The 15,193-nt window shown below is 38.5% G+C and overlaps 1 long non-coding RNA gene across 1 annotated transcript in view; it reads right to left on the reverse strand.

Annotated features, from left to right (window-relative positions):
• LOC310912992 overlaps positions 1–4,707 on the reverse strand; it is an 80,305-nt gene extending 75,598 nt beyond the window's left edge. Inside the window, exon 1 of the long non-coding RNA XR_014590755.1 lies at positions 4,610–4,707. This is a non-coding gene — a long non-coding RNA (uncharacterized lncRNA). The remainder of the gene's footprint in view (positions 1–4,609) is intronic.
• Between the last annotated feature and the right edge of the window lie 10,486 nt (positions 4,708–15,193).

The following is a 15,193-nucleotide window of genomic DNA, read 5'->3' on the forward strand; positions in this document are numbered from 1 at the left end:
CTGTTTTCCACATCTGTAGGAGAGACTGGGTGACTGTAAGAATTAATGTGTAATTAAATTTCCAGAAATCAGAAGTTTCACTGGGAACAATACATATTTATTTTATGACATTTTGTCAAAATACTCCATAATATAGTTTTAATATAATGGGTTACCTCTCATTTGATCTGCTTTTGCAAAAAAAAATCAATTCATTAATTTAACATATTTTACTTAGCTTCAGTTAAAGGTTTGCGACTGTAAATGCTCTCTGACAGAGCAAAAGGTTGGCTTTTTAGATATAATTATATCTTTAATGCTGAGTCATATATTTCATAAAGTGTAACCCAAAAAGGGCTAGCACAAAGTGTGCCACCACCCATGAGTGTGCTGGGACAGTGTTGTTCCTCCCACTCCCCTCTGAGTGTTCTGTTTTCTCACAGAAATTTTAAAATGTCTCCTTCTGTCCCCTGAGGCATCATTACAACCAGACACCTCTTATGTAGATGTGTTTCCTGAAGGTGCCACAAGCCTATTAGTTAACAAAATGCATAATTTACACTCTGAATTTGATAATTCTGCTAAATTAAAAAGAAAAAAAATCAAAATAAGTTTCTTAGTCAGACTCCTTGTTGCTGACTTTCAGTGAATATTTTATACTTCTAGCTGAGTATCAGAGAATACAATTAGAGTTGTAGAGGTCCTGAACCATGTTCTTATTTACAGTTGTCACCTTTTCCCTAAGTAGATGCATTTCCTGTTGGATTTTATGCCATAGAAAGAAATGGTGGAGAAAGTCCCAGGTAGACATGGGAGCGCAGCCAAATCAACCTTCAGAAATCAACAGGAATTTCTGCCATAGGAAGACTGGGATCAATAGGTATTTAATTTAATTGAGATTTATATGGATTCTCTAGAAAGCTGTTTTCATTCCCATTTCAAAGATGTGTTTACTCCAGTAAGTTCAATTTTAAATATATTTTGATAACTTCTTTCTCCAAAACAGAGATCTTGTGCAAGTGCTTTTAAGTGCATGAAGAAAAACCAGCTTGTGTTGCAAGTTGCCTTTAATGATGAGTCTGTTATGCTCCAATCCACTTTGCTACTTTAATTTTTTTAAAAAAGTTGCTAAAATTAAGGATTTCATTTACAAATTTCCAGTTATCAAAGTCTTCCATTACTTTTATTTCTGTGTTTTCCTACATCATCTCTTGCAATTGTAGCATCCATGGAGAATGGGAGTGCTCTGTTCTGCACTCCACAGCACACAGAGCAGATGGGCCCACCGGTCCTGCACAGATAAAATCATCACCACAGGAAGAATGAAAGCTGAGATTGGCTTTCAAGATACTACAGGAAGCACAACACATTTCTGGCCTATGAAAGAATTGCAGGTGCTTGTTGTGTAATAGTTTTTGGGACCACTCCAGTGTGCTGACAAATATTTAACTGATTTAGGCACATGTTACTGAACTCATGAGACAGCGACAGCAGGAGCTCTTGACACTGGTGGTCACTAGATGATGGCTAATTAAGGTGAACATATATACTCATTATATTCTGCAATCTATCACACTTTTTCATTCATTTTAGGGAATGTTTTACTTAGGCAACGTTCACATTTTATTTCATTGCTGTCTTAGAAAGTGTTTTCCAACGATACTTAGAATAATAAGCAATGCATTTCTTTAATAAAATCCAATTTCAAATTTGTTATAAACAGGTCATAAATCATTCTTTTTCTTTGATCTGTAAGAACTTGCTTACTTCTTGCTTCATTGAAAAACTCATCTCTAACATCTACGTAGTCTGCAAGTGTGGGTGCATTTGTTTAAATGCAGAAATAATGAAGAATGAATAAGCTTTGAAAGTTGAAGACAGTGAAAATTAAATGTGCAGCAGCAGACCCATTAAATCACATACACCTAAAAAAATGAATGCACTGCGTCAATGAGTACATAACAGTGTGAGAGTTTTATTAGACCTTTTGAAGTTTCTTTTACTTTTTTCTTGGGCAAATTTAGTGTTCCACGTGGTAGGCATTTCAACTAGATAATCAATAGGCTAATCTAAAATTTTGCACACATGGACTCAACATAGCAATCAGTCAGCCAGCTGAAGTGCTACATTATCTTATCAGCTCATAGTTTCCTCCAATTAGGAATGTATGAACCTCATCACATTTCCATTAAACAATTAAGCCATAAGAATTGTAGCTATAGAAACACTGCCAATTTATTTCCTTCCTTATTTCATGTTCTTGTCTTATTACTTAATCATCCTGGAAAATAATACACAGGCCATGAATCACTTGGTTCAGTGAAATGATATATGAGCCGTAGGTGTTGCTGGACAAATATAATATCTGGCTCTGCTCAGAGATTGTTTTTCCACCTATGTGTACTAGAGGAATTAAAACTGAGCTTTTAGCTGACACTTGCAAAGGAGACTTCTTTTTTTTCATCTATAATTCTGAGAATTTGTTTTCACATGGTCTTATTTTTCTTTACATGCTGCCACACACACAAAAGAATTTTCTGCAGTACTATGGGCTTTCCATGGAAACCACGCACTGAGGAAAAACACAGTTCTGCAAATTCCACCCAGTTTAGTTTTTTCCACATAACTTGATATGACACTAATTAGTCTGAGAGTCCAAAAAATAATTTAACTTGCTTAAGAAGACTTGGTGTAACATGAAAAATCATTTGCTACTATTGCAACCATTTTCTTGGCAATGTCTATTGTTATATAACTTATTTTGAGCAAACCAAGAGACAGTAATTTACATTTCCACAGAACACTCGAAAACTGACAAGAAAAAAGTTCTAAAGTGTTCTAAAATGTTAAACACCTCCAGTTTACCAATTTTCTGTTCTATAAAGAGGGAGGTACAACAGATTGCTTATTTCAAAGAAGAATTTAGAGACTTACTACAGACATTTTTTCTATTTTAATAATTCTAATTATGCTTAAAAAACAACCAATGAATCCTTTGCTCAAAGTAGTCCTTTTTCTACTCTCCTTTTTAAAAAGGCTCTTTAAGCACAGGAGGACAATAGCACTGTAAAAACACTGTCAGAGGGGCATGAGCCCTTTGAGCTGTTTTCCATGGTGCCACAGCAAAACATACATTAAGAAAAACACAATTACAGAAACTGATGCTACATTTTTTATACTATTAGACTGTAAATTCTGCTGAAAAGCAAAACTCATAAGCAAGAAGTGTTTGAAGAAAAGTGATACATTTAGGAAAGCAAAGTTGCATTGATAGCGCTATGTAAGAGTGCCATGCAATACACTGTAATCAAGTGGTACATTAAGGTTTTAGGGGACTTATTCTAAAAAATAAGGAGATTTTTGGAACTCCTTGGACTCCATATACTTCAGAAGTCACAGCATTACTTTAAAACAGCTTTGGTGTGCAGTACACCACATTTCATTTCAATCCAGTCCACAGGGAGAACAGATGAAATATGAATTTGTTGCTAAAATGGTTCTTAAAGGTAACAATTCCCATGATAAATAAGCACTGTCTGACTGGAAGCTGAGATACTCCTACAAAATTTGGTGCTTTCTGCCTCTTTCCAAGAGCAGAGGGGCCCAGCTCACCCAGAAGATTGGGTACTACTGAGCTAAAGAGTTTATTGTTGCAGGAAGAAAGATACAGACTGATAAGCTTTTGCTATTTTCAAACCCTGGTTTTAGTCTTCATTCTACCTCTGGTACACGTCTGGACATAAATAACCCAGATTCAGTCTCAGACTTTCTGTGACCTTAATGTTGCAATGACTTGAAACAGATTAGGATCTGATCCAGAGCTACGCACTCGCAACCCATCTGCATTGCAAAACACAAGTTCAGCTGAACCCATCTGAGGAGTTCTTTGATTTACTTGCCTTGGTACATATCAACCAATGTTGAGATGCCATTAATACCAGCACATCCAGACATAATTCATTACAAAGTCCCATTTCCCAACTGGACAGTTCCACATTTCCTGTGGTCACCTAATTAATGGATGTCTATCAGCCCCATCTGCAAATCTTACTAGGTAATACTTCCACAAAACTAAATTGAGCTTGCCACAGCAGAAATGATGCAGTACCGTGGGGTATAATTAACTATACAGAGACATACTTTATCCTAAGCCTTAGGCACAATCAATAATGAGTTTCTTTTCTGAGGTGTTATGGGGATGTTATAAGCACGAGATGATAGCCTTGAATTACTTAAGTTTTGGTGACCTTTTTCTACTTGGCTTTTAACTCTCAGTAAATATGCAGCTAGATAAAGCTTTATAACACAATATAATTCCCTACCAATTCTAAAATTAAAAGGTTTAGCTGCCTAAATATAAAGCAATAGCTTGCCAGTGAAAAATTTAAGAATTATAATAGTAATGGAACAATGAGGACCAACTGACATCTTTTCTATGCTTAATTTTTCTGGACCTCAGCTACCTGTGGCTGCTTAAGCACACAGTACGTGCACACCACCAAACAATAGATAATCTCACTTAGCCGCTAACGTGTTGGATGTCAGCTGCCCACACACAAATCTAGAAGGCTCTCAGATTAAGTGAGAGTAATCATCCAAAAATCTACAGAAGAAAAGAGAGAATACTTACAGTGTCCAGGAATCGCCCCCACCTACATTTTCCCTCAACCCCTGTGGTCTCCAAACACCTCTAACTTTCTTGAAAGTATGTATTCAAGTAGAACATGGGGATTTTAAGTGGATAAGAAAATCAAACTGTGCTGGTGGTTTGCTGTGCCAGTCAAACTGGTTTTCATACTTTAAACAGGTCACGAGAAAATTATTCATTTATTTACAAAGAATTTTGTGGCAGCCATGGAGAAATAACTTTGGAATGTACAATTTATTACCTGGTACTTTAGAAGCCAAACTATTTCAGCAAAAGCCTAAAGGTGATTCTCTCGCAAGACTATAGCATGGGGGGGGGAAGCCCACAAAGAAAGTTAATTTCAAATCTAATTTCAAAATTCACAATGTTTATGCCTTTCCAAGGTCACACAGCAAGACACGTGAAATCAGGGAACACAGCCTGAAGCACAGGAAGAAAAATGATTGGTATAGGCACTAAGTGAATAAGCCATAAAACCAATTAGCAAATGCGTATTATGATGCAGTAGGATTTGTGCTGTGTAGGAGGGCAAAGCTGCCTGGACTTGGACTCCAGCTGCTGGACCCACCCAGCTTTGTCCAGCTGCAAACATCCAGCCAATGCTGCCCAGCTGGTGGCCTCCCATCTGCATACTTTGCTCATCCTTCTTTCTGGATAAAGGAAGCACAAGTAATGGGTCCAAAAACTACTGGAGTTAGTTTGGACCAATGTAGAAGCAGAAAAAAGAGTAAATAAACATGTTTGAGGCTGGGAGATAACTCCAAACAGACAGAGAAACCTGATAGATAATGATACACAGATCTTTGGAAAGCTAATACAGTTCTTTCAATACCTTATTTATTAATACATACAGACAAAGAGATATTTCTTTTGCCTCACTCCCAAATGGGTAAATATATATTGTTTGACTTTTATATCCTAAAATATACTGCAGTGGTTCGGCTTCTCCAATGGGTGCAGCTCCGGCCAGCCCTGCCGCCACTACAACCAGGGGGCCACTTTGCCAGAGGCGTGGGCAAACCCGACCACGGTGCGGATAGTGCGCAGAATAGAAAGGCGGGACTCTCAGGATGTGCAACCAAGGGGTGCGTGTTCCCCAAGGCAGTGCTCCGAGGAGAGACGCTGACCTCGGAATGCCACGGCTCTTTATTGAGTGGGTTCAGGGGTGGGATTGCGTGGGACCAATCACAACCTTTTGCCAACGTATAATGAGGGAATGCACAACTTTTGAACCAATAATAAGTAACTTGGGGAGGAGGAATACATGATGAGGGGGTGGGGAAGTTATATAACTTAAAGATTGACACTTAACAGAAAAGTGGTAAACAACTATTATGGGATAGGGTTACCAGGACAACCAAGGTTTTGGCGGGAAAGTCTGGGGGAAGGAGAGAAGGGGAGAAGGAGAGGGAAGGAGAGGCCATCTTAAACAATAGTAATAATTACAAAATTATAAAACACAACTTATAAAACCAAACTGGAGCAGTGAAAACCCAATTGGAATTGAATTTAAGTACCACCACAATATACTCCACAGTTACAAGTCATTTGATTTTCTTAGCTATCCTTGTTTTCTAATGTGGAGCTATGAAGCTGACTATTTTAACTCTCCAAGTTGACACAGAATGATGAATCTCATCCTTCAGTCCCACAAAACCTAGTAATCCCCCAAGAATGTGCCCAGGATGAGGCAGTCTCCAGGTAACACAATACTGCTGCACATGCCATTCCCATTTCCTTCACAGGTGCAAGGATTGCTGTGCCCTAGAAAACCTCCATTTCCAAGCAGGCTCTGGAGAACACTGGCAGCTGAACATAAACTGGAGCAGCCTAGAGGCTACTCTAATTAGGAGGTGGGATCCATCTTGACCCCTGCTGTGCCCAGAATTAAAGGGGTTTACTTCTGTCACCCACATGTATTCAACTTTGCTTCGCCGCTGCTAGACAGAAAATCATCCAAGGTGGTTTTATAGAGCACTTTTATGTAGGCTCAGAACATTCAACAATATTTATTATCTACTGTAACACATGGACGTTATGAAGCAAAGTTGATTCACTGGTGTTCATAATTCAGAATTTTCTTTATGCCCTGTTTTGGAAATGGTATTTCTGTTTATTTCAAATGTAGGGTAATTTCTTCAACTTTTCCCAGTAAACACCATTGATAGTACAGAACTTAGTTCTCAAACTGTATGATATTTCCATTAAATATCACTCCAACTCAATTATAAACAAAATTATTTCACATAAATTTCAGGACTGAAGGATTCCAGAGTGAAGTTATTTTATTGGTGCATGCTTATTTCATTATGCAGCACTTGACTACATAGTGTCTCATTTCCCTTTCAGGTTTTAAAAAGACACCAACAATTCAGTATCTTAGGAAGAAAATTACAGGAGGTTTCAGTGTGTTTTCACATCCTGAGCTTTCCCATGAATATTTTCTGATAACAGATTATGGGTTGCATTAAACTTTCACAGTCCTACAAAGACTAAAACTACTTCAAAGAGTGGTATATTCCCTTGGGTAATATCTATGTGGCAGATATTAACTTTACTTAGGACCTAGCCTTCAGGATTTATTCAGCAATCATAAAAGCTAGCTTGTCAGCGTTAATAGGGTTATACCACAAATACATAGTACTTGCAAGAAAATTGATACCATTCATTACATACAACACTGTTTTCAAAGCTTGGCAGTCTGTACAGTGCAGCAAAAAACCCACAAGCAGCAGGGAAGCAAAAGAGAAATGTGTGGGAGCAAAGGAGGACAAGACATTTTGAGCCCAATGTATAGGAATGAGAGCCAGGACACCTGGGTTCTCTTCTCAGAACCCCTTTCTTGTGTGACCTTGGGAAAGCAAACATCAACTCTCTAATTGTCAGAAGGCAAAAAACCACAAAGCCCAACTCACATTAATGAAAGCACCTCTGACTGTCAGTCTGAACAAACTTCAAGTGTCAGCAAGGCAGCTCTATTACACTGTTCCTGGTGCAACACAGAGCTGTTAGCAAGGAGCTTCAAGATCAGTCCTTGCCTGAGGGGAGCTGACACCACTTCACATCCTCTTGCTGCAGTAATGCTTCTCCTTCCTGCCCATTTGCCAAGAAGTGGGGAAAAAAGAGTCTTGGCTCAGTCAAATGCTCATCAGCATCCCTTTGGTGGCAGCCTGCTGGGCAAGCTTACACCTTTTAGCACTGCAAGAGTGGTACAGGGCATTTACCAGGTCAGCTGCAGTGCCAATCTCCACCCAACATGTTCTGAGTCACTCGGTCAGTTCATGCAGTGACAGTCATAAAAAACCCAGAGCACCTTAGGTCTGTAGGAGAAATAACGTTTGAAAACTTAAAGAAAATAGTCTTTTTTGCATAGGAAAAGGTTTAGAAAGCAGAAAGTCTGAACCTTTCTTCCTGAAGTAACTTTGATATCATGGTTTTGAATTATAAACTACGTTATGCTTATTGTACTGCACAGCTATCCAGTGTTTGCAGAACTGGTGTGTCTAAATTCTGCTTTGTAACTCATGGATCATTGGAAAAACCAATAGGTCCAAGAGCGTTCATAAATGAACAGATAGAGATATTCCTCCTGCTCATGCCAGGAATAGAGATGTGGCTTCAAGTCCAGGCTCATTTGCACCCAGGCAGTTTCCTGCAGGCAGAGCCAGAGTATGACAGCGATCTCAAACTGTGTCCTTGCTCCAAACCTCATATGGTGTTTACTGAGAGTAGTGGAGACCCACAGTGCAGTGACTAATCCCCGTGAAAGCCTGAGCCTGGAGTGACTCATCCAACTTTAGAAATGAAGATATTAGTATTCTTTTTTTTTTTTTTTTTAAAGCTGAATTTAGCTTTCTATTTAGTGGGGTCAGTCAACTTTTGCTCACCTCAAGGAGAGAAAACACTTCTCTTTGATTTCAATCAGACAGCTCTGAAGCATGGCAGTAGATCACATCTGTCAACATTTGAAAGTTACCATATGAGGAGAAAAATAAGGATAGACCTTTCATTGAAATACTCCATTGAACTCTCTTGAAATGCATTAGTCTAAGAGATCTTTTGTTCCAGGGGAGCTTTCTAGGGCACAGAGCAGAAATGTGGCTGCTTTTTCTTTTTTTTCCTCTCTCCTTTTTTAAGGAGATAGCAATAGAATAGCTAATAGACAGCCATAGAAAAATGTTTTTCAAAGAGAAGTTAACAAATATATGGTTAATATTTCTAATATACTTTGCTTTAACCAGGCTAGTACTTGTGAATAATTTATTTACTCATCCTTATGACAAATTTGAAAGTAGCTTTGAGGAAACACTTCATACTTGATAGCTGGCTTTTAAGGTCAGAATTGAAGAGTGTAACTATGTAGTCTGATTAGCTCTATTACTGTGGCTACAGATTTTCAGTCAGTGTTTCTCCTTATATGTAATGGAAACCTAATTAGCTTAATAATGTCGTTAATTTCTCTAACTAGGAAAAAATAGAAAGCAATAATAGTCTCCTGTATTATTTCCACCCAAACTTTTCATTTCAGTCTGCAATATTTCCTAATGGCTTCACAAACATTTGGGGTTCAGCCATAGCTGAGATAGACGTAGTCCAAAATGAAAGCCAAAATCATTTTGCAACACCCTTCATGCTTCCCTCTCAGTCCTTTGCCAGGCATGTCCCCTCAGATGAGTGCATGATGACTACAACCTGAACCTAGTTCTGCTGAACCAGAATATGACCTGAGGATTTGACCTCTCTCTTGATAAGGTATCAATGTATCCTACAGTAAAAACCTAACAAAGACCCTCTCCACAGTCTCTGCTGGTTCTGTCCACCAAGGACACCTGCACAGAAACTTGTTGCTAGTTCTCCTAATTTTCAGCACTTCCAGTTTACTCCACATGCCACTTCCAGCACTTCATTGCCTCCAGGGGTCTCTCTCATACCATAAAAGAAAAGAAAAAGAGTAACCTGAGAGGAGCTGGGTGATGCTACTGCAGTTCAAGGACATCTAGGATTTCTAATGTTCCCAGCATGATTGGGAACAGCCTTTTTGGATGAAAGCGTTCAATAAATAGTGACCTCAAAACTTGAGAACAGCATAAGAATGATCTAATGTTTGTAATTGTGTGCATTAACCAAGAGACCAAAACACACAAACCACTTACCAGTGTCTCCAGTTGCAAAGACTGATGCAGCCTGTGAAGGAATCCAAATGATGCCTGGCTCTAAAGTGGGAAATATCTAACAAAAAAGAAGCTACAGCAGCCTCTGTGGCAGACAAAAGCCAGTGGTGTTAAGCTATTATAATAGACACAATCCCTAAAGTAGGGCAATTTCAAAGGAAGTTATAATTTAAAAATACTGCTGTGTCCTTCACTGTTAACCAAATACTGTTCTCACAAAAAAAAAAAAAGATAGAAAGAATATCCTCCAAAAATTGTAAAGGAACAACAGCTGCACTAATTCTATACACATGGTTTGCTAAATGTAAAGGCTTAAGAAAAGGAAAAGTGCACTTGCAATACAGTGAACACCACACTTAAGCTCACAGTTGTTGTACCTTTTTTTGGTGGCAGGGAGGAGTAAAACAAAGGACTAAAACACACATGCTAGCTGGCTGAAATTATCAGTAGGTAAGATGGTGTGGTTACATTCTATAAGTGATTGCAAAGTAGCTTTGAATAAGCCTTCCAGGGGAGCAGTGGTTTTTATACCTCAGCTTCCACAGTGGTTGGTGTGATAGCTTACCTTTTATAGCATCGGGCCTGCTGTGGCTCAGCCTAAAACGTATTCAAGCTTATCTTTCCTCCAAGGGTGATTCTTATTCCATGGCTAAGAATTTTAAATAAAATGCTTTATTTAGTTGTGACTTTGCATTGCAAGTACGTTTTCCATGGAAGCTCTTACATGCCACAGCTGACATTGAAACTTTTATGTTTAGTCAGTGACAAGTGAAAACTTAATGTATATATACCCATGTCTGATAGTGATATAACAAAGTTCCGTAATGCTCGTTGCCCAAAGGAAACATTTCTGGCATATAAAGAAGCTGATAGTTACAGCTACTTCCAAACATTGTTAATGATACTTTATTGAAAAAGATCCCAAAATGCCCTCGTCCTTCATGTGGTGTCCTTTCTGCAGTCCAGCAGCAAAATAAGCACCAGTTAAGCTTCTAACACCACATATGCTCAGCTCGTGCTCCTTTCAGTTAGATTTGGCTATTGATGCAGCAGGTCACAATGCAATTTAGAAGCAATTAAAAGGTAATGAATGTGCTGAACTGAAACCACTGCCTGGGAGGCTTTTTCTGTGTACAAGGGAAAGAGATAGATTTGTGTCCTTCAGTGGTTTCTGTTAGTGAAATGGCAAAGAAAAATGCTTCTGAAATGGGCCTCAGATGTCTGAAGGACAGTCTGTTTTTGCAAATGTGAGCGCTGCTGAAGTGCTGTGATACACCAGCTTAAACTCCTACACACAAAATCAAAGAAACTTCTCTAAACTGGTAACTATCCGAGAATTCTCCTTCCATAATAAGGCTTTGGGGAAAAAGAGAAAAAAAAATAAAAATAAATTCATACCACTCTTGGGATACCATGCTGTTTCCACATACTGCTGCATAGCAGTGGAATTAATATCCTATTAAACAAGGTAGACATTATCTCTACAGTTAATGATGGTGTATGTCAAACACTGATTAAAACAATTACATTCTATTAAGCCACATGTACCCAGAGTGGTTTATCCTCATTTAAAAGCTTTATTTGAAATCGCATTTCATGGTTCTCTTTTCTTTAAAATTATTGCACTCTGTATCTCCAAACACTTTGTTGACATTTCACAGTGGGTCAGCCAGGTGCAAAAACAGTGTTCTTAGCTTTCTACACCTGCTAATTTATGTGTATATTTTTCTTGCATTTTTAACCCATTGAACACTTATATATTGGAACTAATGGATTAACTGGCTTTAGACCTATTCCAGCCAAGAGACATTCAGGATATCAGTCTTCTTAGCATCCAAACTAAGCAGCCACAACAATATTGGAAAGAGATATACACGTACTCACTAGTTTGCACAGTTTTAAAAACACAGTGGCTGTATATATCTTGAAGATAGACATATACTGTGTGTACACACAGAAAAAGGTTTGAAAATGGCCATCTAGATAATAGTGTGTCAGGACTGTATCTGTCTAATAAAACATACTCTTGCATGCACCCTAACTTCCACGTGCCAGAGCTTGCTGCCTCTTCTCATACTCAGCAGCATCTGAAGGAGCAGGAAATGTTTTACAGCACATCCAAGCGATTTATGCTCAGATTACCCAGAGACTGTTTAGCAATGTTTTGAACTGCTGACATTTCCAGGAACTGCATAGAAAAATCAGAACATTCAATGAATTGTATTGTGATCTGTGAATTGTTCACAGGCCAATTAGACTTCTTGAAGCCAGCAGCACCAGGGGCTGCCAAAAGCCTCTGGTGCTCTGGCCTCTCCAGTGGAGGCTCCATGCAGGGAGAGGAAGGGGGACAGTATTTCTGCCATAAACAGACTCACTAGTGACAAACTCTTCTAGACCAATGTATTCAAAGACAATTTTCTCTAGGTATTTCAAAAGTGACAATTCTGACCTAGACTTTTTCCAGAGATCAGTAACAAATAATATACAGCCATATTGCATGTTGAAACGTGGTACAGGATTTTATCCATTTAAAAAAGAGAAAGCTCTCATATCAGCTATTTTTTAAAAATAATTATCATCTTGAAAATATTACAGGATGGCAACCTTCAGAACTAGCAATGTCTTACTCGTTGGAACAGAAATTTAAACTTGACTGCTGTTCCTTCAAAAACAGGTGTCAAGTCACTAGGTCTAAAACCTGCCCTTTTGGAGATGACAGAAAATTATACCCTTCATTCTAGAATTTCTTTCTTGTGGTTCCACAGGTCAAGAACATTCAGTTACGTGCATTTTTTTTTCTACTTTAGTGTTTCTAAGACAAAAATAATCTCTGTTTAATCTGTTGTTTAACACAGTATTGACAATTCAACGAGACAGCTGTAAAATAATACATAACAGACCATATTAAATTGAGACTTAATATACTAATCTTGTATGCCCATAAAATACCCTTATCAATAACATCAATTCAACTCCTGATATTCGCTAAGAGATTCTATCAAAGTTTCTCTGGCAAATATATTTTATACCACACACACACAAAATCTTTTATAAGCCACAAAACATTAAGGTATCCTCATGAAAACCAGCTTATAAAAAATTGGCTAAACTTCTTCCAAGTTAGCATGCTTTTTCTGATATTAATAAAGACTGCAGGATCAGGCTTAAAGAAGGAAAGAATCTGAATCAGACTACTCTTGTATATGGCTATGGATTCTCTTTAAATTACTATTTCTAAGGCTAGGAAGGAAAGAAAAAAAAGTTCAAATGCCTGGGGGTGGCTTCCCAGCTTGCATTTTGTGAGAATGTGAATTATTTCACATGACAGAGGATAACTGCACATAACCCCATTTAATATGGTATGGCATTTTTTTTAAAGCTATTTATTTCAGCTGCTCATAAAACACGATGAAATCTTATTAGGGAGAGTCTATCAGGGCTGCCTGTTGTAGCTGGTTTACAAATATAGATATTCTGACTCTACAATAAAAGTTAGTTCTGTTACTGGGTAATACTGAACAGCACAGAACACCAGCTCTCTAGGATGGAAATCTCTGTGAGAACACAGTCTGTGTCTCAAAGTAAATTGTTATTTTGACAGGAAATACTGAAATGTTTACAACAGAAGAGAAAAACAGAAACCAGGAATCAAAGAAAAAAATGACAGTAATCGACTTCAGAGAGGTGTTTTCTGAATATGACAAAGAGAAACCTTCCCTCAAAGATGCCTGTAACAAAAACCTGCACAGTCTGACTGGTGTCAGGGAATGAGCCTGAATCCATCCCTTCCACTGCAGCACTCAGGACACAAACTCCACACAGTTGCCTGATACACTTAGAAAATTATTCTGCAATTACAGAAAATAAGCAGAATAACTGGCTAAGAATGGCTGAAACACCCCCAAATTCCCACAGCAGCCACCTCCAGACCTTGGCCTATAGAGGTAAAGTGAGACTTTGGAATATAAACTGCAGCTGCTGGAGCAGCTCCAAGTGGCAAGGAGCAAAAGAGTCACAGCTGATGCTTGAGCTGGGCCGGCACAGGGATGGAGTTGGAAATCCCACACCTGGAGCTCCTGCTGCTCTCTGCACCCCTCATCCCACCAAGGGGGACCCAGAGCACACAGGTCATGCTCACAATTAACAGCTCCAGTACTTATCACTGGGAAAGGAAAACGAGTAATGCCGGGCTTTTGAAAAAGCTGCTTTACACCTGTTGAGGCTGTTATAAAGGGGAAGGTGAAAAGAAATAGGCTTAGCTCCCATTTTTGAGGCCTATATATATGCAAATAAATAAAGGCTTATGTGGGATCATAAAAAGAGTCAGAGGGTTGGGGTTTTTTTTCAAACCACCTTTAAATCACAAGAGAGTTGCTACTGACCTCAGATCACAAAACTCTGATAACCCACAGAAACCTGATAACCTGAAAACTTTATGCCCATCCCAAAAGTCAGTCTTTTTTCTTTGCTAAATCATAGTTAAAAAAAGAATAATCAAATAGTCTGCTGTTTTTTAGCTTTTATACTAGGTACTGGATTGAGGGGTCTCAGGTAAAAAAAAAAATTAGAAAAGCTTGCCTTCACTGCTAAAAACCTGACAAGTCTAGGTTTGGTGTCAAACTGACAGAGCTACTCCTCACAGTGGCATTGGAAGGGTCCTCTACAGATCACTACATCCTTCTCCTGCACCTTTAGTTTCACCTCTGCCGAGCACTGTTCCAAATCTTGAGTGTTTGTTTATAAGATTTTCTTCCATGCTGAAGATGGGAACTGTACCATGCTCAGCATCTCTGGAAATCAACCTGCTATTTCTGGAGTTCTTTACTCACATGGTAGTGCAGTTTCAAGCCCCCTGGGACGTCCATGTTTGGCTTCTTAAATTCCTTGACAGTTTTGACATACTGACAATTCCCAATTCCCAGCTCTGTGTCCAGTGCTGCTAAAACCATCAACAAGAAGTAGAATCATGCAAGCAACCCTGAAAGATGTAAGTTCTTGAAACCTCCTGGAATTGAGTATTTAGCCCCAGTTCATCTTGGAAAGTCTCCTTTCATTTTTGATAGTAATAATCTGAAAATGTCATTTAAGAAGTGTAGTAATTTTGGAGAAGAAACTTCACTGGATCAAATTCTGCCCTTCTAGCATAACACACTGTCAGAAGAGGCCTGGTTCATATGCATATCAATAACACATCTGTAGAGAGAATAAGTAAAATTACCCTGGGGACAACAGCACCAATGGAAACAAAATGGTGCAGATTTTATACATGGAAATAAAAAAAGGAATAATTAGCATAATGATCTTAACCTCAGAAAATCTTAGCCTCTCCCTTTAAGAGTGGAAAGAACAATTTCATTTTTACAAACCTATAGTTGCAATAAAAACAGCTCTGATT

Source organism: Zosterops lateralis, assembly GCF_965231275.1.
Source record: "Zosterops lateralis genome assembly, chromosome: 9".
NCBI classification, from domain to species: Eukaryota; Metazoa; Chordata; class Aves; order Passeriformes; family Zosteropidae; genus Zosterops; species Zosterops lateralis.